The following is a 4,677-nucleotide window of genomic DNA, read 5'->3' as shown; positions in this document are numbered from 1 at the left end:
CCAGGGCAGTGGCAGCTGGGCCCGGAGCAGCAGTAGCCAGGCCCCGAGCATCCAGGCCTGGGGCAGTGGCAGCCAGGCTTGGGGCGGAGGTGGCCAAGCCCAGAGCACCCAGGCCCAGAGCAGCCGGGTCAGAAGCAGCCAGGCCCGGAGCAGCAGCAACCAGGCTCAAAGCAGCCAGGCCGGGAGCGGCCAGGCCCAGATCAGCAGCAGCCAGGCCGGGAGCGGCCAGGCCCAGATCAGCCAGGCAAGGAGCGGCCAGGTCCGGAGCAGCCGGGCCCAGAGCAGCCGGGTCGGGAGCAGCCAGGCCCGGAGCAGCAGCAGCTGGGCCCCAAGCAGCAGCGGCCAGTCCTGGAGCACCTGGTTGTGGAGCGGCCCGGAGCAACAGCCAGGCCCAGAGCAGCCGGGGCCGGAACAACTCACTCCTCCCCTGCCCATGCCCCAGGGCTGCTCCTCAGACATGGCTGGAAACTTTTGGGGGAACTTGAGGGTCTGCTGAATCAAGTGATGAAGGCATAGATCTGGATGTGTTGAGTTGTTGTAGCGCTGGGGTGTTGATCTGTGAGTGCCTTGTGTGGGGTCTGGATGAGGTTGGTTGATGTATTTGGAAGTGTCTTTTGTGTGAAGTGTATCCTTGGGCATGTGGAGGTATTATTGATTTGAGAAAATGCTAAATTGATTTACTATCTGAAAAATTTAAAGTTCTGAAAGTTTAAGGTCTCTTGCCAAAAAGAGGTTTTAAAGCTAACACCTTAATTTTAATGGAGAAAGGGGAGGACAAGCCCTTCCCACCCAGAACAGGTAATCCAATTCCAGCAGCAGCTTTTTTAAACTATGTGTTCATTTACATTTGAATGGATACACCTTTTGATAGCCTAAGGGCAAGTTTACATGTAAACAAGTTTGCTTCTCAGTTCCCAGGGCAGAAAAAACAAGGTTTAAAATTATTAGATTTTAAAATTTATTCTTAAAAATATAAAAGTTTATTAATTAAAAAACAAACAAACAAACAAACAAACAAAAACAGAAACCAAGGAAATTAAAAAACCTGATGAACAATATCAACTGTTGATTATAATAGAATCAGAGATACCGGAGGGGAGTGGACTGACAATTCTGGGGGGAAAGGGGAGTGGTGGATGAGGGAAGAGATTGAACATAAACTGTGCACCTATGGATGAGGACAATGGGGGGTGGGGAAAGGGCAGAGGATGGGGTGGGAACCTGGTGGAGGGGGGAAGAAATGAGGAACCTTTGTAATAATATGAACAATAAAGATTGATTTTTAAAAAAAAAGCTTTCAAACTTATTGCATTGACAAGAACCCACAGAAGCCCTGGGAAGTGATATTATCTTCATCTTGATAAATACAATAATTTTTAAAGAGATAGGTCTCATTATTATAGATCCAGAGGTAAGCTAAAACAGATTCTGATAGGAATGTTTGGTAAGTGTTCAGATGGCTTTTATCCTGTGGTCAAACTATTCCATTAGGTAATATACACTGAGTGGCCAGATTATTATGATCTCTGAATGCATAATAATCTGGCCAATGTATATCCTATATAATAAAAGGCTAATATACAAATTGTCCCTCCACCAGGAATTCCACCAGCAGGCAGGCTGGCCAACCGCCCATGTCCCCTCCCCCTAGACAATCTGGCCGGACCTCACCCATGCACAAATTCATGCACTGGGCTTCTAATACACACACACACACACACACACACACACACACACACTGAGTGGCCAGATATTATGCGTTCAGAGATCATAATAATCTGGCCACTCAGTGTATGTTTGGTTTTGAAAAAATGAGAAAATATAGATAAGAAAATAAATGCTTTTAAAAACTGCTTTATTAAACACAATATGTAATGAGCATCTTTCCATGCAGTAGATAAAACTCCCCTGCTCACAGAATCTTACAAATTGGGTCAAAACACAACATTCAATTAGAAACTGGTATTAGGCGACCCACAGGAAACAAGTAACACTACAGGTTTACAAGAAGGTACGTCACAAACAAGTTTAGGAAGCAGGTGTCTCCTTATCAACTTCAGGGAAAACACCAAGATTCAAGGCATAAAGCAAAACTCATCGTGACAGTCATAGCGAGGGGGTCAGTGCTAACTGCCCGCAGACTGTGACTTAACTGCTTTCCCCTCAGCGTTTCCATCAGCCGTCTCCTCTCCCCAGCTCTCTCCCTGTGCTCTCCTCTCAGCCTGGCCTGTGGCTCTCCGAGCCTCTGACCCCCGGCCCATCTGTACTGCAGGATGGGTCACCTCACACGGAACCGTCTGCGATTTCCTCTGGGCACACAATAGTCACCAGGGTCTCCTGTATCAGCAGCATCTTGCTCCTTTGCCTTTGTCTCGTTTTCCTGTTGGGCATCTTCCACGTTGAGATTTTTAGCCACTTGTTCCTCTCCGGACGCCATTGCTCCTAGGAGACAAGAGATAGAAGGGACAACTTCATTGATGGGTTGATCAGCACTGAGGACAAAAGCCCTACTACACACCTTTCAGGACTCAGAGGCCTGAATTGCAAACACTTTTTAAAATGGCATTTCCCCACCTGAGAGGCTCCCTCCGCCCCCTGGGGGGCCTCCAGCCCCAGCTCCCCTCCTCCTCTCCCTCCCCTCGCCCCAAACCCACCATTTTCCCTGCGATCCAAGCCCGGCCTCCTGAGGCACCAAAACGGAGGACGGGATGGGGGTGGGTGAGGACTTGGGGTCTCAGGGCTTTCGGTGTTCCCCGCCCCCAGCACGCGCCCCGCACCCACCGGGGCCTGTCCCCGCAGCGGCTCCCCCGATGGCGCTGCCCACACCGGCCCGGGGCCTGAGGGGCCTGCGGAGAGCGCGGGCCCCGCGCTGCGTCCGCCGCCCCCCCCCCCCCGCGCCCTCCTGGTCCCCCCCCAGCCCCTCCCGGGCACCCCCCGGACCGCCCGTCCCCGCCCGCCCCCCCCCTGTCCCCCTGGTCCTCCCCCCCCCCCGCAACCCCCTCCCGGCCCCCGGCCGCCCCCCACTGCCGCCGGCCCCCGGCCGCCCCCCTACCCCCAGTTTTCCCTGACCCCCCCCCAACCCCCGCCCCCCTGTTTCCCCCACACACCTGTCCCCGGGCGCCCCCCCCCCTTAGACCCCCTCCCCCGCGGACCGCCGCGGTCCCCACTGAGGGGCGGGGCGGGGCGGGGCCCCCAGGCAGGTGCCGCCCTAGGCCATCCCCGGCCGCCCAGCCTCCGGGAGCTCCGTTCCGCAGGCGCACCGGGGCGGGAGGTCGCCGTCTCCAAGGCGCGTCCCCGGAGCAGTCCGACCCCAACCCCCGGAGGCTCCCCAGCCGTCCGCTCCCCCCGCCACCCCCCTCCTGTGGGGCGGAGAGCGTGGTCCACCCCCACAGAGCAGCCTGACCCCAACCCCCCGGAGGCTCCCCAGCCGTCCGCTCCCCCCCCCCCCCCCCCCCCCCCCCCCCCCCGCCACCCGCCTTCTGTGCGGCGGAGAGCGTGGTCCCCCCCACACACACACCGGGCGCCGCCGGGCCCCTCACCTGCTTCCCCGCCGCCGCCCCTGGGGCTGCCTGCCCGCGCCCTCAGGGCCGCGGGAGCTGCACCGGGAAGGGCGCGGGCCTCCGGGGTCCGGCGCTGGAGTGAGGCGCGGGCGTGAGGAAGAGAGAGAGAGAGAGAGAGAGAGAGAGAGAGAGAGAGAGAGAGAGAGAGAGAGAGAGAAGGGAGGGAGAGAGACAGCCGCCCTCGCCCTGCCCCAACCTGCTTCTGCCCCCCCCCCCCCCCCCCCCCCCCCCCCCCCCCCGCCCTTGGGTCCCTATAACTGCTTCAGCTCGCTGGTCCCATCCCTTCTCTGTGTGTGCCTGGGTCCTTGCTGCTTATATATTGAGGGGCCTGGTGGCCATTCCCATTGCTTCTCTGGGTACTTGCCTCTTTCCTCCCCTTTCCCCAGTATACACACTTCCACCAGACCACCACCTCCCCCATCCCGCCAGGACTCAGTTGTAAACTTTAAGGGGATGCAAAAAACCTCAGTAGTAAAAATGAATCACATTTTAGTTTAATCTTTTTAAAAAAATTATGCAGGAATACCTGTGACAGTCGGCCTCGTCTGCCCAAGAGATAAGGACTCTGGAGACAGACCAGACCAGGGGGGAAAAGTTTAAAAAAATAAAGTCAGTTGTAACTCAGTGCCTGGAATTCCTTTGTAGTAAGACATGCAGACCTTCCTCTAGATCTGGCTAGGAGATTGGCCTCATCAAAACCGCAGCATCCTGCACTCCTGTTTGGAGCCAGAACAGACATTCTGTTTGAAGCAAAACAGGCCAGGTTGTGTAAATCACCTAGCTGAGGACGGCCAGTTCTTTGTCCTGAGGGGCCAATCAGGGAGTGACAGACCAATAGGGGGATGGGAGGGGGAAAAGAGGTATAAGAGGAGGGACTGCCTCTCCATCAGGGCTCTCACCTGGGTGTTTGCTGGCTGCTGCATCAGCCAAGGTTTGAGCCTGGATTCGAATCTGTAATAAACTCTTGCATGCTTAATCAAATTGGCTCCGGTGGTTCATTTCTTGGGGAACTCGCTTCATAACAATACCTATGATGAGCAATATGCACTATATATTGATTCTCCTTGTTACCAATGCCCGCTGTTTTCTTTAACAAAAATTCATGGAGAGACAGGAA

The 4,677-nt window shown here is 55.5% G+C and overlaps 1 pseudogene; it reads right to left on the bottom strand.

Annotated features, from left to right (window-relative positions):
- Window positions 1-1,846: 1,846 nt before the first annotated feature.
- LOC118719789 lies at window positions 1,847-2,787 on the bottom strand (annotated as a pseudogene).
- Window positions 2,788-4,677: the final 1,890 nt, after the last annotated feature.

Source organism: Pipistrellus kuhlii, unplaced genomic scaffold (genome assembly GCF_014108245.1).
Source record: "Pipistrellus kuhlii isolate mPipKuh1 unplaced genomic scaffold, mPipKuh1.p scaffold_m20_p_16, whole genome shotgun sequence".
NCBI lineage: Eukaryota > Metazoa > Chordata > Mammalia > Chiroptera > Vespertilionidae > Pipistrellus > Pipistrellus kuhlii.
Note: the sequence above shows the minus strand (reverse complement) of the source record. Positions and strands in the feature narration are given on the sequence as shown.